Source organism: Mauremys mutica, chromosome 14 (assembly GCF_020497125.1).
Source record: "Mauremys mutica isolate MM-2020 ecotype Southern chromosome 14, ASM2049712v1, whole genome shotgun sequence".
NCBI lineage: Eukaryota > Metazoa > Chordata > Testudines > Geoemydidae > Mauremys > Mauremys mutica.
The window spans coordinates 10,108,761-10,130,683 of NC_059085.1; the positions used below are offsets into that span (position 1 = coordinate 10,108,761).

At 50.4% G+C, this 21,923-nt stretch overlaps 1 pseudogene; it reads right to left on the reverse strand.

Annotated features, from left to right (window-relative positions):
• Positions 1–3,595: 3,595 nt before the first annotated feature.
• On the reverse strand, positions 3,596–21,057 carry LOC123349338 (annotated as a pseudogene).
• Positions 21,058–21,923: the final 866 nt, after the last annotated feature.

The following is a 21,923-nucleotide window of genomic DNA, read 5'->3' on the forward strand; positions in this document are numbered from 1 at the left end:
TTGTTTCCTTCCTCCTTACAAGAATACTTTCCTTCATCCTTCTGTGTCTCACATTCCCTTTAGCAATGGAAGCAGGTTGGTCCCAGAAGCCCCTGCTCCATCACCCTGGTCCCTGTACTCAGACCCACAGGCAGCAGCCATGTGCTCTGGGCGACAGCCTGGTGTGAAATGCTGCAGCCCCTGGGGGCTGACCCAACAATCACTGCATCACAACAGAGTCCCGGGTCATCACCAACTTGTCACTTGGGCAAATGAATGTCTCATGCCCTTCCCCCGCCCCCCAGGGGAGCTGTAGGGGGAAGGCTCTGGTTGGCTCTAAACTCTCAAATGAGTCAAATTACACTCCAGGTCTGGAGTCACCAGCTGGGGCTCTGTTTGTGACAGTGAATTCCAGGGTCATGAACGGCTCCTTTCTCTTACGCAGCCCTCACCTATAGGGTGACCTGATATCCCTATAAAATCGGGACAATCTTGATTTTTGGGTCTTTTTCTTATATAGGCTCCTATTTACTCCCCCCTACTCCCTGTCCGATTCTTCACACTTGCTGTCTGGTCACCCTACTCACCTGTCTCCACCTCTCTGTCTAGGTCACCACGCCTACGGTGGAATGTTCCACTTCCATCACAATGGGCCAGTTCTGAGCAGTGTTGAGTTCCTGCATCTCCCTCTGAAACCAGCGGGAGCTGCAGGTGGGGTGACCAGATGTCCTGAGTTTTATAGGGAAAGTCCTGATTGTTAGGTCTTTTTCTTATATAGGCTCCTATTCCCCCCCACCACACACACACACCCTGTCCCGATTTTTCTCACTTGCTGTCTGGTCACCCTAGCTGCAGGTGCCCAGCCTCTCTCAGGACTAACCCTGTTGGCTGCATTTCATGGCACCTTGCTGTCCTCCATCTTGTGTTCTAGGCTGATCGCTGCAGACCCACCCAGGGACTGACAGCCAGCGCCTCCTGTACAGGGGAATCCAGACAGGGATTTCAGTGTTAGCTGTAGATGGGCAGATACCAGAACCATCACTCCACCCTTCCATGATCCCTGGGGGCTCTGATAAAAGGGCACCTGTCATTGCCTGTGTGGGCCTTGATTCTTAAAGAAAAAATAAGTTTCTGGCCCTCATGTGACCCCAGTGCACCCTAAAGACTCAAAAAGCAGAAGGCAAATAAAAACAACACAATATGTACTAACTTTTATATAATCTCATCGTTTGAAAGCCAATCTCATGAGTTTTGGTGAGCAGGCCTCATGATTGTTGATTATTTGGGGTTGGCAATACTGTATCTTACTGCAAATGCTTTTCTGTCTGTCCCACACCCACTTCCCCTCCCCACATGGGTTAGGGAGTATCCAAAGTCCCAAGGATGGGGAAAGTGTAGCTAGTGTGATGTGCTTACAGACACCACCACCCCCCGGCTACCTCCAAATGTAGCAGAACTCACAACAAGATAAATGTCTTCGCGGCTTGTCTTCGTGGCTTGTCTTCGCGGCTTGGTTGATGTGCAAAAATATGAACACAATTCAAGTACCAATACAGGCAGCTGGCACCACCCTGTGATTAAAAGACCCTTCCAAGCCCCCACTTCCCAACCTTGACCAGTTTCAGACTTAGTAGGGACTAGTGCTCCGTAATAGTCACTAAGCGCAGTTAGCACTGCCGACATAGAACGGTTAAAAAAAATGGGTGCATGTCCCCAACCCCACTTCCCCAAACCAAATGTAGCTAAGAGTGACTGAGTACTGCTGGTAAGAGATGTGAGGACAGATAAGAAAAAGGAATCGCACAATGATTGTACTACAACTCAGCCGCTATCATCCACAGCCTAAAAAGGTATTAACCCAGTGGAGTTGCCCTGTTAAAACTCTTTAATGTGTGAATGGTCACAGGAATGAACACCCTCCCAAAGCTCTGTAGCCCCTGGGTATGTGCCAATGTTTCCTCGGGAGCTCCTCCAGCAGCTGGACAGGGTGTGACGGTGTCCCCTCGGCACAGGCAGATGTCATCCTTTGCCTCCCTGCTGTGCCAAGATGCATCCAGATATGGCATCCCTGATCTCCCTTGCATGCTGGGAACCAGGGCCAGTGTGCACATGGGTGGGATCCGGCTGTCTGTACAGAGTTTATAAGCCTGACTTGTGCGGACCCACTTTACCCTCACAAATGTTGTGCAGCGAGTGCCAGGCAAAAATCCCAACAGACTTCAATGAGGTCAGGATTTCACCCGTTGTGCATCCAGGTCTGAGGCTTGGAGGGACAGGAGAAAGATCTATAATTCCAGGGTGTTTGCTCAGATAGTTGAATCCATTTACCTTAGTGCCCAAAACTCCAGGAGTCAGTTTCCCCTGCCCCTGAGCTCTGCTTTTGTTCCATCTCCTTTTGGGCCGTCGTCGGTACAGGAGCAGGAGCCTGACAAGTAGCGGTGGCTGCTCAGAGGGCTAATTAGACATGGCCCTAAAGTCTATATCTAAGCTTCAGCCCTGGCTGCATCTTCACTCAGAGCATCACCTCTGAGTCAGTTTTGTCCCTCCATCAGCAGCTGCTCCTGCCCCCCTACTCTGCTCTGCCGGCTCCTGGCATCAACTGCCGCTGCAGGGTCCTAGCACCCCCCAACCGCTGGTGCCAGGGCAGGCTGACCCAGGCTGATCCTGACCTTCTGTCTCAGACGGACCCTTCCCTTTTCCGGCGGGACCCTCCACCAGCACAGGGCCCCCCACCCACAGTCACCGCTCCTGCCCCACGCTGGGCAAGGGACAGCCCCCTCCCCCACCCCTAGAGAGGCTACAGTGAGGGGCAGCAGTAGGGGAGGAGGCACACACATGATGGCAGACCCCTGCCCACACCCACCGCAGGGGATTCAAGGGGGCTTCCTGGACCTGAGAGGGGCCCTAGGAACACGTGCAGTGACAGTGGTGCGAGGTGAGTGTCCTCCTCTCTTTCCCCAGCTGGGGGCAGCCTGCCTGCACCCCAAACTCCTCATCCCTAGCGCTGCCCCATCCCAGAGCCCACACCCCTGCCAGAGCTCTCACCCCCCCACACCCCAACCCTCTGCCCCAGCCCTGACCTCCCTCCTGCACCATGAACCCCTCATCCTCAGTCCCACCCTGCAGCCCTCACCCACGCACCCAACCCTGTGCCCTACCCCTGAGCCTCTCCCACACCCCAAACCCATCATCCCCATTCCCACCTCAGAGCCCTCACCCCCACACCCTGAGCCCCTCCCACACCCCAAGCCCCTCATCCCCACAGCCCTCACATTTTTACATTATTTTAATGTTTAATATATATCGGCTTACAAGGCAGGGGTGGGGGTGGAGGTGGTTGGACTTGAATCCGTTCTGGGCATCACCAAAAATCACACAAACCTGCTGCCCCTAGTGCCAACTTGCCCTAGGCATTTGCAAAACATGGTCCTGGGGGCGTGGATCCCACTGAAGCCCCCTCTGAGGCCTGTAGCCTCATCCTCCTACTCCCAGTAGATTACTGCTTGAACGAAGCCTTTAGAGGAAATCACAAACATTTCTTCTTTTTACTTCTACTACTGTATCTGCTGATCAGAACATTAACCCAATAGGGTTGTTTTAATATTTATTTGCATACAGGAAATATTAGCAATTTAGCACTCAGAGCCCGTTGACGTCTGTTCTCTAACAAAGAAAAGTGCAATTGAACAAATAACGTCAATCAAGTTTCATAAAATTGCTGGATAAGGAACAAAATGGCTCCACGGTCACAGCCTAAGCTATGTCGGTAAGAGAGAGAACGCGAATGGCCAACCAGCCTTAATTACAGCGGTAATATCACTGCACCGGTGTCACTGCAAAGCAGAACCTGTGCCAGACGGGCAAAGCCTGCTCTCAAGCATTCAGGCCCAGAGCCTCACAGCTTGTAGGTGCCTAACTCCCATTGATTTCTCTGGGCATTAGGTGCCTAAATACCTTTGAGGATCTGTGCTTAATGCCCTCCCGGTGCAGGGCGCTGCACGTGTAACGGGACAGGAGATCTTGAGCCTGCCTTACTGCAAGAGCTGCTCTGCAGCCACCAAGTTCCTCCTACCCAGCTACAGCAGCAAGTTGTACACTTAGCTACATGCTCTCCTTTCACCGGAGTGCTACACAAACACGATGTCTCTGCCCACACGCGTACGCAGTGTTGCTGTAGCCACGTGGGTCCCAGGATATCAGCGAGACAAGGCGGGCGAGGTCTTATCTTTTATTGGACTAAATTCTGTTTGGTGAGAGACAAGCCTTAGAACTACACAGAGCTCCGCTTCAGCGCATGTTCCGGGGGAACCGTCCCGCTCTCTCAGCAGTCGAAGTTGGTCCAATAAAAGACAATTGACTGGTCCCTTAGAATCTGTGCTAACTGCTCCTGCTAAACTATCGGTTTGATCCTGTATTTCGCTGTGGCACTCGCAGTACCTTGCCCAGGCCTGAGGAAGAGCTCGGTGCAGCTGGAAAGCTCGTCTCTCTCACCAGCAGAAGTTGGTCCATATACGACCTCACCCACCGGTACGTGGAGAAGCAGACAGTCAGTGCAAAGAGCACCACCTCCCGGCACACTCGTTTAGGATCAATACTACACACACTTCAATAAAGGTGTTGTTCTTCACTGGCAATGAGTGCTGAGTCCAGCTCTGAACAGTCTCTGCCTCTTTAACGTGCTGTGGAATGAGGATGTTCTCAGATGTGACTATCTACCCACACCCTGCTCCTTTTATACCCTGTGAACAGCAGGGGTGCTGGGACTAGGGGCGCAGGGGGCATGGCAGCACCCCCTGGCTTGAAGTGGTTTCCATCACAAATGGGGTTTACAGTTTTGTTCAATGGCTTTCAGCCTCCCCCCTCCACTAGACAAATTGTTCTGATGTCATTGATGACGTATGGGGGGTGGCATATGGGATCACATGCCACCCAGATTAGCTGCTTGGTTGTACTGAGCATGCTCAGTAACATCTGCTGAAGCCACTGCCCTCTCTCTCTCTCTCTTTCTCCCCCCGCCCCCCCCACTGTCAGCAGTTCCAGGTCATTTCAGCGATGACGAGGGTTGATATTTGTGTAAATGTTGTCGTCATCTGTCTCTATTGGTCGTATCTTCTCTTCCGTGTAAACCTCTTCCTCCGCTTGTGTGTCTCTTTCGTGGAAGTTAAAGTTAGCGTAAATCGCATCATCAGGTGGTGGAGGAGAAGACTGCAAAGCAAGAGGAAAATAAGTGAAGACCTCTAAAGTTCATGGAACAAATGCTGCATTCTCCAGTATTTTGAGGTTTCTGGAGCTCATAAGATTCCCCCTTGCCTTGAACCTCCCGGTCCCACTGCCTAGAACCAATGCTGCATTTTCTATTATCACTGAAGATCCTGTGCAATCACTAATTTATGTCCTCTTTATCTTTGCTCTAAGGCTAATTAATTCTTGATTCCCCTCTAACTTTTTAAATGTCGTACCACCCCTGATCCTATTCAGGAACTAGTGCTGCATTTTCTGTTACTCTGAAGTTCTTGGAGCTGCAGTCTGTAAAAGGAGAACTGATTTCTTTATTACCTGGAGTTGATGCTCAACACCCATTTCCCCTACGCTCGAGAGAAAAATTAAATGAGGCTCTTATGATAAGCTCTCCAACTCACCATCTCCATCTGATTCATCTCTGTCTCTGACCTGCTTTGAAGTGGTTCTGGAAAAAAAATGAAGTTGTGGCTAAGCTGGTTATTCTTTGATTACCTTTGGGTCACTTAAATGAAGGAGTTAGTTGTCAGTTTAGTTAGTTCATAGTGGAGCAGTATCTACATCCCACACGTTCCCACCCGAGTAGTTGCCATTAATTGGCGGCTTTGTTGGCAATCCAGCCAAAGGTGGAATAGACGTGGAGACTGAATACACCTTTCACACCTTGAGGTGCTTCCTCAGGTCAGGGAGGAGACATGGAATAGTCCTATCATTGCTCAGGTGGTATCTGTGCTTTAGTATGAGACTTCAGTAACTAAGGCTGCCAGTTCACCATCACTGCTGTACGTTCACTGGCAAAAACTCCCTGAATTACTCTTTATTCGGCTAAAGGAAGGACACAAAGAAGAATCTATTGGCATCCTATGAGCTCTCCTCCTACAGAAATTGCTTACACTTATTGTCCAAGTAAATCTTACCTTTGGAGCACTGTCTGCATCTCCACAAAAGGATACCGAGCACCAGAAAGAAGAGAAGTGTCCCAGCCACAGCCCCAGGAACAATGTAAGAGCTCATTAGCTTTTGGTCATGTGCTGTTGAAAGAAACATTAATTCACTGCTGTCCTACTAGACAGGGGCTACCGAGGCAGGGCAAGTTGAGTTATTGCACCTCTATCACCACTAGTTCTAGGGAAAGACAACATAGTTTGGGTCATGCATTACCACCTCTGCAGGAGTCCTGCTGGATAGGGACAGGGGAAGATGCTGTGAGCGAGGTCACTAGACCACCACCACTCAAGGAATCCCGCGGCAGAACAGCCGACGGAGAAACAGCAAACTGGGTCGCTGCTCCACCACTACTGGAAGAATAACCGACACCAACCTGGTGGATTCATTTGTCAGAAGATGGTATTTGCAATGGGCTCATCAGTTAGTATATAGTAAGGACTAGCTTACACCCTCACCCAGAATCAAACTGGAACCTGTGCTGAGGTTCAAAAAGATTTCCCTCATTTAAAAAAAAGACAGTATTCTACAGTTACGGTCCAAAACACTGCAGCTTACAATAGTGGTGCTGCCGTGAGTGGGTTGTTAGGGCTGTCATCTAGACACGACTTGGTTTTGTCCAAGACTGAAAGCAGAATCAGCAATATACCGAGATGCATTTCCATCCCGCTCAAAACTGGGAAATACTGGAAATCTTCTTACGAGAGAGCCTGTCATGGTGAAACTGACTGTTCAATAGGGGTGAGAAGAGCTTCTGAACCGGGAGCTGCTTCTCCAAACCGCTGAACCCTTTGTGAGTCACCCATCGCCAAGCCGCTCAGAGAATTCTGGTGGGCAGCAATGCTGTGCTGCTGAGCGAGGGACATCAGGAAAAGGGGAGAGGGTTGCAAATACTTTGATGACCAAAAAAAAAAAAGATGGTCAGGATCTGGAAAGCCACCGGGAATCACTGACTTCTCACTGCAAATCTCTCCATAACATTCCCTTCTCCTTCTGTTTGCCAGCAACTCCTGTGCCATCAGTATCACCCCATGTAAAGTATTAGCATCTGCTCTTCCTTTCCTAGTCCTTATTCTTCCCTAGGAAATACAGTGAAGATCTGAGAGGACAATGCTGCTATTTACCATGGATGGTCACTCTGGTTCCATTGCCACCGCCATTTTTACCAAAGTCACATCTGTAAATGGCTGGTGACTGGGGAGGTATTAAAATAAACGTCTCCCCCTCCAGTATTTTGTGTTCTTTTCCCAGCCTGGCCATTTAACATCCCCTGCTTCTCAGAGGTTAAAGTGATGCTTTCAGTTAGTTCCATTCTTAGCTTTATGATGCCTGGCAAGACCAGCAAACCATCTCCCCAGCCTCCCAAATGTTCACTCTGGAGAAGTTGCCTCCTGCAATATGGATCCTTATGTGAACCGGATCTGACATAAGAAGCAGCCCCAGGTTTCACCCATCCACAAATCAGACAGGAATTCATGTCTAACTACCCTACTATCTCTCATAGATTCCAGATTCCAGGCACGCAGGCAGGCTTTGAACGTACCAATGGGTGTGCATGCAACATGGGCAAGCAAACGTTTAGAGACTAATTTGAGGCCATGTGAAACATTTGGCTGTAAAGGATCTAAAATGCAAACATTGTTCCCCCTTATTACTGGCCTACAAGGCTCTATATTGCAGGAAGTTTAGTGCTTCTGGGCAGGCGTGGAGCACGCTCAGCTCCCATTGAAGGTGGCACTGACGACACTCAACACCTTCCAGGAGATATGTGCTCTTGTTCTCACTCGCTCACCCCCATTTCCCCAAGAAGATCAGGTAGGAAATTCTGGCACTTACTCTCGATGGTCACTTGGGTTCCTGTTCCATTCCCAGAGAGGTTCCTTGCTGTGATCCCCACCTCACACACGTAGGTTCCTGTATTAGATAAATCCACATTTTTCAAAGTCAGAGAGGCAAACCCATTGTCCAAATGCAGGGTTGTGATCACATCACTCTCATTCACCCTCCGTCCCATAGTTATACCATCGCACATACATGGGGCTGTGGTTATTGACTGTCTTGAATGTACAGTTAATGGCAATAAATCATTGACACTGGTTGGGGTTTGATTCACCATCAGGTCGGTAATTTCTGCAGAAAGAGAAACACAGATGATGGCACCTTCATTGAGAAACAGTTCCATGGGCCAGCAGACAAGGGCAGATGTACAAAATGAATCTCTCCAGTCCTGCTGTTTAGTTTCCCCTGCTTATTAAGAGTTTAAATTGATGTTCTTTCGTTTGGCCTCATATCAAGCTGTATTGTGAATGTCAAGACTTTTCTGCTCTGTTTAGTGAGCAGGTAACCCCAGAAGCTTCAGTCTAGACAAACCTCCTCCAGCAATGTGACTTCTTACCTGAACCTTGTGTACGCCTGACACGTCTGCCAAATTCCTCACATTCAAAACCTTCTTGAGACCTATTTCCCTCCACCAGCCCAAAGCAGGGCAAGAGAGAGGGTGGCCAATTCTCCGTTACAGAAAAATGGAATTCATTGAAGAATGTGAAATGGGCAGTTCGGAGAAGTGATGCACTTTTGCTGGCAATGGCAGGGGAGTGAGGATCGGGTGCAACCGTTACTCTGGGCAGGGCTGTGCTTACAGCGTAGCAAGAGAGTGTCAGCAAGTCTTTAGCACTGGTTTTACTGGTGGAAACTTCAGCAGCTCCAGGGCCAAGCGGCAGCTGAGCAGGGGTTTTGTGGATCTCCATGGCACCCAGATGTTGGATTGAAGGGCCTAAATTCCTGTGTGGATTTAGTTCTTTAATCTCTCTGTGTCTCACTTCCCAATCTACTGTTAGTACGTCTGCCTGTTCTCCCCACTTTTGTCTGCCTTGTCTGTTTAGAGTGTAAATTCTTTCGCTATGTCCATGTACAGTAGAGCTGATTGCAAATGTTCTGGCAAAACTTAGCTTAGACTGAAAATGCCAATGTGCTGAAGAGCACCGATTCACCAAATCGACTACAGACTTGACTCCACATTTGTGGATTTCCACCCCAACTTCGACAATCACCACCCAGCCATTAAACTCTCTAAGGAACACTCCCACACTAGCATCAACTTCCTGGACACCACCATCAGCTTCAACAATGGAACCCTACAGACAACCCTAGACAAGAAACCCACAGATCACCACACCTCATGTCATAAACCCAGTAACCAGCCCAAACAACCAAAAAAATCTGTAATCTACAGCTCAGCACTCATATAGCACAGAATATGCTCCTAGGAGGCAGTCTGGGATACACACCTTAATGCACTCAAAACCGCCTGCACCAAACAAGGGCATCCTACTAGAGAAGTATATTACATCATGGAATGGGTTGTCCAAATACCCTGAGAGAACATGCTTGAATACAGAAATAAAACCTCCTCTGACCGCACATCAATTGCTACCTACCACACTACACTGGAACCCCTACGGGGTATCATCAAACAACTATGACCCATACTCGATGGGGACCACATCCTGAAACAAGTCTTTCCTGATCTCCCAATTCTGACCTTCAAACAACCGCCCAGCCTCTCCAAGGGCATCATGAGACACAAGCTCCCCACAGACCAGGACACACCAACTCAAAGCAGCACCAGATCCTGCCAGAACAACAGATGCAAAATCTGCAGATATAGATCCACTGCTACAATGATCAACGCCCCCCACAACTCACCTTTCAAGATCCATGGAACCTACACATGCCTATTACAACCTGTGGGGTACCTCACCCAGTGCACTAAATGCCCCAATAACAACGATGTGGGTGAAACTAGACAATCACTATGCTCTTGAATGAATTCACACAGGAAAATGATACAAGACAAAACCACCCTGTCTCCTGTGGGGAACATGTCTCACAGGTCAGATACAGAGTGGTCCTCATCACTCAATCAGTTTCACACATACAGAATGGGAAGAGACTGTCTAGGAAGGAGCACGGCAGAAAGGGATCTAGGGGTTATAGTGAACCACAAGCTAAATATGAGTCAACAATGTGGTGCTGTTGCAAAAAAAAGCAAACGTGATTCTGGGAAGCATTAACAGGTGTGTTGTGAGCAAGACATGAGAAGTCATTCTTCCGCTCTACTCTGCACTGGTTAGGCCTCAGCTGGAGTATTGTGTCCAGTTCTGGGCACCGCATTTCAAGAAAGATGTGGAGAAATTGGAGAGGGTCCAGAGAAGAGCAGCAAGAATGATTAAAGGTCTTGAGAACATGACCTACGAAGGAAGGCTGAAAGAATTGGGTTTGTTTAGTTTGGAAAAGGGAAGACTGAGAGGGGACATGATAGCAGTTTTCAGGTATCTAAAAGGGCGTCATCAGGAGGAGGGAGAAAACTTGTTCACTGTAGCCTCTAAGGATAGAACAGGAAGCAATGGGCCTAAACTGCAGCAAGGGAGGTTTAGGCTGGACATCAGGAAAAAGTTCCTAACTGTCAGCGTGGTAAAACACTGGAATAAATTGCCTAGGGAGGTTGTGGAATCTCCATCTCTGGTGATATTTAAGAGTAGGTTAGATAAATGTCTATCAGGGATGGTCTAGACAGTATTTTGTCCTGCCATGAGGGCAGGGGACTGGACTCGACCTCTCGAGGTCCCTTCCAGTCCTAGAGTCTATGAATCATCCTCAAAGGAAGCCTGCACAACACTTTCAAAAGACGAGCCTGGGAGCTTAAATTCATAACTCTGCTAGACACTAAAAATCATGGACTGAACAGAGACACTGCATTTATGGCTTATTACAACAATCTGTAACCCACTAACTCCCTTTTTTTGTCCTGTGACTGCAGAAGTGTCAACGGGCCACTCTGCCTAGAACGGTCCCTTGAAATAGGTGTTAACTACTTATGCTAAATCAGCCATTCTACCTTGTAGTTATCGGTGACACTCAGAGTAAGGGCACATCTATACTTAAAACACTGCATCAGCCCAGCTGCACCACTGTCTACACAGGAGGTTAGGTTGGTGTAAATAACTAACTATGATGTAGATTTTTCACACCCCTGAGCAACGTAGTTATGGTGACATAGGTCTGTAGTGTAGACCAGACCTAAGTTTCCAGGAGCTGAAGAAGAGCCCTGTGTAAGCTTGAAAGCTTCTCTCTCTCTGTCTCTCACCAAGAGAAGTTGATACAATAGATTGAAGATATTCCCTCACCCACCTGCTCTCTCAAGTTGCGTATAAGGCCTCACAGGCTTAGCCAATCAGAAACCTCCCCTCTCGCCCCATCTCAAAACAGTTTTTGAATATCTGGGGCTTGACCCTGCATTCCTTGTGCAGCCAAACCCCCCACAGAAATCAGTGCAATGCAGGATCAGGACCATTGTACGTACCACAGAATGTCCCCCAGTTTTGCCCACAGCTCTGCCCTTTACGCTTTGTGCTGCTCCACCTCCCCCAGCACCACCTGCCCCAGCTCCCTGGAACCAGGCCAGTGTCCTGAGCTCCCCCGAAGGGTTTTGTAGAACAGAGAAGGAAATGCTGGTATTTACCATTGATGGTCACTTGGGTTCCAGTCCCAGGATATATCACATCTTTGCTCCCAACCCCACATACGTAGGTTCCAGAATCAGTGACGTCGGCTTTCTTCACAGTGAGGGAAAGAGACCTCTTTTCTGGATCTGCTGATAATATGATTCGATCTGTTCCATTCACCTTGGCTGTTACATTGTTTCTGGTTTTATTCCATTCAGCAAACCACTTGATTGAATTATTGTTTGTGTTGAATGTACACTCGATGGTGAACTCTGACCCTTCCATTGCACAGATAGAGGGGGGTGTCTGATTCACCACAAAGACAGCAGCAGTATTTTCGGCGGCTCCTGAAACACAAATTCAGTGTCACTATTTGAAATTATTGCAACAGGAGGAAGAATTAAATCAAACAAAATTGTTTGCAAATGATCCACTGCAGAATGTTTCCATTTCTCTACAAGGAAGCCAAGTGCCCGAGCAGGAACTCCCTGCTGAAGGTCACGGCATGAAGTTCAGAGCGGTGAGTGGGGAGGGCTCAGACTGGGCAGTTTGCACAGGCCCTGCTGGCACTGTTAGCCGGCCTGCCCGACTGGCTCCAGCCTGCCGTACGGGCTCCAGGGGCCTCTCCCTAAGTGCCAGCCAGAGAGCACTGGGTGACTCCTAGGGGTCTAGAGAGGAGCCCAGATGCAGGGTATTGGGCCTGCAGGCCCCAAGGTGGAGTATCTGCTCCAGGGAGGCAAATCTCAACAGCAATGGGCCAACCAAAGACTTGGGGGGAGGGTTCAAAGAAGGGAGACAGAGATGGGAGACACAAGACAAAAGGAAGATGGAGTGGGGAGAAGATTGAGGGAAAGAGAGAGCTGGGAGTGGAAAAGAGAGGATGGGAGAGAGAAAGTGACTGTGTGCAAAGCAGGGGAGAGGGATAGAAAGATGTAGGGGGTCTAAGGAAGGGGAAGTAGAATAGACAAGAAAATGTGAGGAAAGTACGAGATGGAAGGAAAAGACAATGATCCTCGTTGTTGTTGTTGATACTTATTCCCATTGCACCTCGAGTCCTCAGCCACTAGTCCAGCCCCGTTGTGTCAGGCCTGGTACGTACTGTCAGAGCCAGTCCCTGCCCTGAGGAGCTCACTGGCTCAGAGTGGGAGGAGAACAAGAGATGTTGTAGAGGGGGAGTTTCCTTATTCCCTAGGCACAGGGGCCCCACCAGTCTCTTCCCAGTAGGGGGCCTGAGATGGGCCAGACAGAAAATTGGGGGGCTAAGCCCCCCATTGCCACAAGGCCCCACCCCTCTTTGTAGCCCCTCTCCATGGCCAAGTCGTAGGCCGGGACTGGGCAGTGAAGGTGTTGGCTGCTGACAGCCAGTAAGAGCTGCCCTGGCAGGGGAACCTGGCTCCAGGGCCGGCAGATCCCTCAGGGAGCAGCAACCACAGGGGTGGGGCCCAGGAGCCTGGGCTGGAGTGGGTCAGTCTGGGCTGCTGTGGGGAGCCCTGGATCTACCACCTGCCCTGGGTGCTGCACCCTGGGGCGTGGGGATAGGGATCAGGGGCTGTTCTCGGGCACCCCAGTCCCCTTCCCAGGTGTATTTCTCCACTGCTGCTGGAGCTGGGAGCCCAGTCAGCAGCCTCTGCTCTCTCCACTCTGCCTTCAGAGCTGGGCAGATGGAGAGTGGCAGCTGCTACAACAGGGCTAAGGCAAATTTTGGGGTGGTTATAGCCCCTGCAAGCGCTGCCCCCGCCTGTGCACTAGACCACACTGCCTGCCCCCAATATTATTATTATTAAGCAGTGCTGCTAACACACACAACACTCTACAGAACAAAGAGCAGGACGATGTATTTCTGTCTTACAGAGCTGATGAAATACCTTCTATTCCATCAGTAACTAGGCAGGATGTAAACTAGCAATGTTACAGGTAAACTTTTTTTTAATTCCGTGGGACTGGATAACTTGCACCCAAGAACATTAAAAGAATTGTCTGAGGAGCCTGCAGAACCTTTTTGTTTTTAATAACTCTTGGCACAATGGGGATGTTCCAGAGACCAGGAACAAAAGCTAATGTTGTGCCAGTATTTTAAAAGGGTAAACGGGGTGACCTGGAAAACTATCAGCTGGTTAGTCTGATTTTAATCCCAGACAAACAAACCTGATATATTTTTTGATGATGAATTTGGTTGATGAAGGTAACTGACATGATACACTTAGGGCTTGTACACACTACCACTTATATTGGTATGTTGCTCGAGGTAACTAAGCCACCCCCTGGAGCGATGCAAGTTACACTGACCTAAGCACCGATGTGGACAGCGCTATGTCAGGGGAAGAGCTTCTCGCACAGACACAGTGTTGCCTCTCATGGAGGTGTATTTATAGTGCCAATGGGAGAGTGCTCTCCCAGCGGCATAGAGCATCTTCACCACACATGCTACACTGGCGCAGTAACGTCTAGTGTTGACTAATCCTTAGACTTCTCTAAGGCCTCTGATATTCTGATTTTGTATGGTGCTGTTTTTTAATCAACATAGAATATAGACTTGTAGGACTGGAAAGGACCTAGTCCAGTCCCCTGAACTCATGGCAGGGCTAAGTACATCTGTATTGAACAGTATAGAATCATCGAAGCGTAGGGCTGGAAGGGACTTCAATAGAATAGGTCACCTACTCCAGTGCTTTGCCCTCAAGGCAGGACTAAGTAATAACCAGCCCAGCCCTGGCAGGTGCTTGTCCAACCTGCTCTTAAAAATCTCCAGTGATGGAGATTCCACAACCTCCCTAGGCAATTTATCCCAGTGCTTAACCACCCTGACAGTTAGGAACTTTTTCCTAATATCCAACCTAAACCACCCTTGCTGCAATTTAAGCCCATAGCTTCTTGTTCTATCCTTAGAGGTTAAGGAGAACAATTTTTCTCCCTCCTCCTTGTAACAATCTTGTATGTACTTGAAAACTGTTATCATGTCCCCCCTCAGTCTTCTCTTGTCCAATCTAAACAAACCCAATATTTTTCAATCTTCCCTCATAGGTCATGTTTTCTAGACCTTTAATCATTTTTGTTGCTCTTCTCTGGACTTTCTTCAATTTGTCCACATCTTTCCTGAAATGTGGCACCCAGAACAGGACACAATGTTCCAGTTGAGGCCTAATCAGCTCGGAGTAGAGCAGAAGAATGACTTCTCGTGTCTTGCTTACAACACTCCTGATAATACATCCTGGAATATTTGCGCTTTTTTTTTTTGCAACAGTGTTACACTGTTGACTCAAATTTAGTTTGTAATCCACAATGCCCCCAGATCCCTTTCTGCAGTGCTCCTTCCTAGGCAGTCATTTCCCATTTTGTTTGTGTGCAACTGATTGTTTCTTCCTACGTGTCCTTGCTGAATTTCATCCTGGTTTCTCCAGTTTCTCCACATCAGTTTGAATTTTGATCCTATTCTCCAAAGCATGTGCAACCCTTCCGAGCTTGGTATCATCTGCAAACTGTATAAGTGTACTCTCTATGCCATTATTTAAATCATTGTTGAACAGAACTGATTCCTGTGGGACCCCACTCGATATGGTCTTGCACCTTGACTATGAACCATTGATAATAACTACTCTCTGGGAATCTTGCATCCGACGAAGTGGGTATTCACCCACATAAGCTCATGCTCCAATACGTCTGTTAGTCTATCAGGTGCCACAGGACTCTTTGCTGCTTTTACAGATCCAGACTAACACGGCTACCCCTCTGATACTCTCTCGGAACTGTTTTCCAATCAGTGATGCAACCTAGTAGCTTCATCTATGTTGTACTTTTCTGGTTTGTTTATGAGAAGGTCATGCGAGACAATATCAAAAGCCTTACTAAAGTCCAGATATACCACATCTACTGCTTCTCCCCTATTCACAAGTCTTGCTAACCTGTCAAAGAAAGCTATTAGGTTGGTTTGACATGATTTGTTCTTGACAATTCCACGCTGACTGTTACTTATCACCTTATTATCTTCTAGGTATTTGCAAATTGATTGCTTAATTATTTGCTTCATTATCTTTCTGGGAACTGAAGTTAAGCTGATTGGCCTGTAATTCCATGAGTTGTCCTTATTTCCCTTTTTATAGATGGGCACTAGATTTGCCCTTTTCCAGTCCTCTGGACTCCCTCCCCTCTTCCATGACTTTTTGAAGATAATCACCAATGGCTCAGGTACCTCCCCAGTCAGGTCCTTGAGTATTCTAGGATGTGTTTCATCAGACCCTGGTGAGTTGGAGACATCTAATTTTTCTAAGTAATTTTTAACTTGTTCTTTCCCTATTTTAGTCTCAGATCCTTCCTCATTTTCACTGGCATTCACTTTGTGAGACGTCCAATCACTACTAACCTTTTTGGTGAAAACTGAAACAAAAAAGTCATTTAGCACTTCTGCCAATTCCACACTTTTTCTGTTACTGTTCCCTCCCCGCCCCCCCACCCCGCCCCGTTGAATAACGGGCCTACCCTGTCCTTGGTCATCTTCATGCTTCTAATGTGATTTAGCTCAAAGAAGTTCTGGGCTTGATGCAGGAATTACTAAGCGAGATTCTGTGTCCTGTGTTATGTAGAAGGTCAGTGTAGATGTTCATAATGATCCCTGCCAGGCCTTAAAATCTAAGAAAGCCAGAAACACAGGCCATTATTCTGCTGCACCTTGTGCAGTCAATTATACTGTGCAAAGTGTGTGTAAAATAAAGCAATTCTGCTTTCTTTCCTTTGCACAGGTGCAAGTGATGACAGAAGATGCAGGCGGAGGAGGGAAGGGGCGGTCAGGTGCACAATCTTAAAGAGAGACCATCCATTTTCACTAGCATGTTAGACTCAAGGTTCTTTTCTCCTTCCATTACCAGCCTCTGCTTCTACAGGGAATCAGATGTCACGTCCACTAAGAGACTATAAGTCATATCCAAAATATCTAGAGTTCAGAGTTTGCCTGCCATCCCTATATTCTCGAGAGATTCACTGCACAACTGTCCTCCTGCTCTGCAGATTCAGCTGTGCAGTCTTCCCTCTGAACCAGAGATACAGACTGTTTGTTTACTCAAAGAATCAACATGGAGGCAGTCCTGTCCCAACACCATTGTCTCCCCAACAAGCTGGTTAAGCTTATAGGGCTGTTTAAACTCCCTAACAATTTTTATTCCATCTGAAATCTCCTCAAAGCTCCGCACCACGGATTTTTTCAAAGCAAATTCAGTGGATTCATCTTCATTTGAAACACTTTGGCCACTAGGCACCAACACACTTTCCTCAGAAGAGAGACTGTTTACTATTAACAATGGCCCATTAAGAGTCAATGGAAACAATTCCTTTTTGCCCCTACCAGGCACAGCTACTGACCTTTTACAGACTTCAAAGACGACTTCTGTCTGCTCTACAACCAGAAATGAGCTGGAGAAACAGTCCCCTTTAACAGACAAACGGCTTGGGATAGCCTTTCTCTTGTCCCAGCACACATGGCTGTTCAGGGACCATTGCTTGGAGACTGGGGTAGCTCCCTTCATAGGCAAGTCATTACCCTTAACAGTCACAGGAACATTTCCTTCACTGTCACAGTTCTCCACACTGGTAACATGTAAGGTGGCAAGTTTGTAGAAATTTTGGTGGTGCCCAGAACCCGCCCCCAACTCCGCCCCCCCAAACTCCACCCCCACCTGCCTAAGGCTCTGGGAGGGGGCTCGGCGGGGGAGGTCTGGGGTGCAGATCCTGCGTTGGGGATTAGGGTGCAGGAGAGGTGCAGGGTGCAGGCTTTGGGATGGAGTTTGGGTGCTGGGTGCAGGCTCTGGGCTGGGGCAGAGGGTGGGTGTGCACGAGGGGGTGAAGGGTGCAGGCTTTGGGACGGAGTTTGGGGTTGGGAAGGGGTGTGTGGGAAGGGGGAGGGGGTGCACCTTCTGGGGAGGGAATTTGGGGATAGGAGGGAGTACAGGGGTGAGAGCTGTGGGGCTGAGGATGAGGAATTCATGATGCAAGAGGGGGCTCAGGGCTGGGGCAGAGGATTAGGGTGTGGGGGGATGAGGGCTCTGGCTGGTGCTGAGGTGTTCATGATGCAGGAGGGGGCTCAGGGCAGAGGGTTGGGGTGTGGGGTGAGGGCTGTGGGGCTGAGGATGAGGGGTTCATGATGTGGGGGGGGCTCAGGGCGGGGCAGAGGATTAGGGTGCGAGGGGATGAGGGTTCTGGCTGGGGATGAGGGGTTCGGGCTGGGGCAGAGGATTAGGGTGCAGAGGGATGAGGGTTGGGGCTGAGGATGAGGGGTTCATGCTGTGGGGGGGCTCAGGGCTGGGGCTGAGGATTAGGGTGCTGGGGGATGAGGGCTCTGGCTGGGGCTGAGGATTAGGGTGCGAGGGGGGTGAGGGATTCATGTTGCATGGGGGGGCTCAGGACTGGGGCAGAGGATTAAGGTGCGAGGGGATGAGGGTTCTGGCTGGGGCTGGGGGATTAAGGGTTCATGATGCGGGGGGATGAGGGCTCTGGCTGGGGCTGAGGATTAGGGTGCAGGGGGATGAGGGCTCTGGCTGGGGCTGAGGGTTTGGGGCATTGGAGAGGCTCAGGGTAAGGGCAGCCTGCCTTGCCTTTAGTGGAATGCAGGCACTAGGACCCTGGGGCAGCAGACAGCCGTTCTGCCGGGAGCCAATCTCTGACAGCTCCAGCAGGCAGGGACGCGGCGGCGGCAGGTGGGGGCTGGAACCTGCTCCAGGCAGGGATGCAGCGGGGGGGAGGCCGGCGGGGGCCGGGGCCCGATCCAGGCAGGGCCAGGGGGGAGACCCAGCTCCAAATATTGCTGGAGCAGGGCACCCAGCCCCTGAATATTCCTGGAGCCTGGGCACCGCAGGTGTATATAACCTGCCGCCTATGGAGGCAGGTTATATTTCACATTCCACTAACCTGGCCTTCCCAGACTGTCCAGTTAGACAGAGTCCCAACTGGAACCTTTAGGCCCGACTGGGAGGCAAATTGATAACAGTCAGAGCAGGGACACCTACAGTTAAGGATGCCGAAAGGTTTCCATTCTAACCGTTGGTTTTTCAGTTGCTCAGAATTTTCCAACATTTTTGCTTATTGGGCTATTGCTTATCTGTGCAAAGGGGAAATTTTGGGGAAAGATTAAGCCAAAACTAAGTTTTGATGATGAGAAATGTGAAGAAACACACTTTTCCCAGGATAAAACAAAAATTCAGTGCAATGTTTTCTTTAAAACCTCTGCAGCCAAAACACTTTGGGATAAACTGCCTCTGCAGCTGGTCGCTCCAGGGGTGATATAAAGGACTCAGGGCTCCCAGCCACAGCTGGAGCCCTGAGGCCTTTAAATTTTGATTTAAAGGGCCCCGGGATTTAAAGGCCCCGCCTCTTCTGGTTGAGGCCACACCCCCAGCTGAGGACTCTGGCGTACCGGTAAGTCCTTTAAGTTACTTTCACCCCTAGATCCAGACATTCTCAGTGCAGTCAGCAGGCCCAGGGAGGCACTTGCAGAGGAGAGACCTGGCCTGGACCATGCCTGTGCAGAGGAGTTCATCGGCCCCTGGCCTGGGTGGAGCAGGAGTAACTGATGGTGCCACAACACCACTCCCCTCCCAGGGCTTTCCCAGGGATAGTCTGTGAATTCTCCCCTGGCAGGGTCAGCGGCAGGCCACCAGAGCTGCAGGAAGGCTTACCCCAGTTAATGGCGGCAAAGCACAGGAGTCGGGCGCCATTCCAGCCACATCCCCAAGCCCTTGGACTGGAGCAGAGTCCTCCGGCGCTGCCCTAGGGGTCAGAAAAACATGTCCATAAACCCCTCTGTGCTTCCCAGCAGCCAGCTCCAGGCATATTGGACACACTGAGCTGAACCAGACCCTGTTGGACACACCCGGCTGACACAGACACTATCTCTGATTAATTCCTGTACCTGAGTCTATAGACCGGGGCTGTGAGAGGCAGCGCGTGGGTGTAAAACACAGTGCAGAACCCTCTGGCATCTTCCCACCAGGGGCTGAGCCCAGCCTTGCCCAGAGATCTGGGGGAACGGAGGGGGGCTCTGAACCGGTTACGCTAGGGTGGTGGTGTGGCAAGGGCTGCAGTGCTGGCTGCTCCTCTCAGCCGGGTCTCAGCTTCCCGGCGGTGGCTGGCTGGCTCCCCAGGCAGCCTCCCAGGCTGGAGAGGCTCCATGCTGTCTTTTGACTGGCAGGGAGGCTTTGAGTGAGGCTGTCTCTGGTAACCCATCTCCACTTTCCCAACCAGTCCTCATGCTGGGGTTGCTGCTCTTCTCTTCCCAGTGACCCCACAAAGCCCGGCTGTCCCAGCCACCTGGCTGGAATTGGGGGGCCCAGGGAGCCATTGGCAGCATTCAGTAAAGTCATTAGTGTAGGAGATCTGGAGGGACGGCAGAAAGGAAGGGAAGGGGAAAGCGGGGAAGAGCCCCCCCCATGCAGTTTTTAACCTTTAGCTCTGCTTCCCAGGTCAGGCTCTGGAGCTGATGTGCAGGGGATATTCATGGGTGCCTGGGGGAGAGAGAGCCTCCCAGCCCAGGTGACTGGGTGAAAGCCCAATTGCACAGGAGTGGAAGTGGGGGCTCTCCTTATCCGCTCAGGGCTGGGCTGGGGGGTGGGGAGGGGTTCTCTCCCTGGCCACTCGGGGCTGGGGAACGGGGGGTTCTCCTTGGCCATTCAGTGCTGGGCAGTGTGGTGGGGGGTTCTCCCTGGGCAGCTCAGGGCTGGGTGTGGATGAATGAGGGGGCTTCCCGACAGCTCATGGCTGGACAGTGGAGGGGGTGGGGGCTCCCCTGACAGCTCAGGGCTGGGCAGTGGGGGGGGCTCCCCTGACATCTCAGGGCTGGGCAGTGGGGGGGGGGGCTCCCCTGACAGCTCAGGGCTGGGCAGTGGGGGGGCTCCCCTGACAGCTCAGCGCTGGGCAGTGGGGCTCTGCTGGTTGAAGCTGGGTGGTCTCATTTCAATTAATCTTGGTCAGTTGAGCACAGGAGAGAACTCAACCCCCCTCACCACCTGGAGTTTCCTTCTGTGGGGGTCTGTGGGGCACTGTCAGGGCATCGTCCTGTTGCCCGTCAAGGGTCCTGCTCTGGGGGCCATTTGGGGTCTCTGTTCCTGGCACTGTCCCCTGTCCCCACACTCAGAGGTGTCTGGGGCGGAGGGTGGGGGCTGTTGCTAAGGAGCCAGCTTGTAGCTCTCCCTTGTGAGCAGCAGCTCCTCTGCCTGCCTCACTCCTCCCTAAACACTGCCCAGGTGAAGCCAGCCATGTCCCCGGGTAGAAGAAGGTGCTAGACCTACCATCTCCAGTGCGAGCTGCCAGCCTCCACTCTCCTCCCCTCTCGCTCAATCTCTGGACCAGAGACGACTTAAACCGTCCCTCTGCTTGGCTGTGTCTTGCAGCACTTCCTTCTCAGCGTGCAGAACCTCACTGCATCCCTTCCCTGTTCCTCCCCCCATACCGAGTCACAGCTTGAGGGGTCATTGGACCAGAGAGAGCGTGACTGTGAAGCCTGGTGGGTAGGGACTGACCTGGGAGGTGGGAAATCCAGGGCCCAGTCCCCCTGCTCCAATGATTTGGTATTGATCCAGCATACGACAGCTGAAACCGAGGGCTCCTCCATCAGACTATCCCTTAGCCCAGTGGTTAGGAAACCTGTCCTGGGAGGTGGGAGACCCCTGTGCAAATCCTTTCTCCCCCGCAAGCAAATGGAGGAAATGACCCTGGCGCTTAAGTCTGGGGTTTAGCTGCCTGTGATTTTCTTGGGGTACCCAGGACTGTGAGTCACCCTGTAGCCAGAGGGAGCCTTGCTGTGGTGGCTGGGGTCAGCTCCCTAACCCCCCCAGCCTGTCAGCCACTCAAGCACTCTCCTAGGGTTAGGCCGACCCTGTCTGCCTCACAGGTGCACCCCAATCCCCTTGAAGCAATCCCCTGTGATATCCAGCCCCTGATGCTGCTACTCCCAGAAAACCCAGAGCCTCTGACCCCAAAGGAGCAACATATCCCACTTTATCAGTTTCACCTTAAATCATTGCTCCTGTGAACCACACAGCACCTATAGTGAAACACGAGAAGGTTTATTTAAGAGAGAATACAGAGTCCACAAGAAACAAGAGAGCAGTTGAAACCAGTGGTTACAATACAAAACAAAATCATAAAATGCAGACTAGGGCCACACTTATCAATAGTTCCCTTTCCTAGCTGGCAAAATAATGCCCTCACCCCCGTTCCACCCAAGTTCAGTCTGTTGCAGAATTCGCTAGTGTCGCAGGAACCAGGCTCCAAACGTTC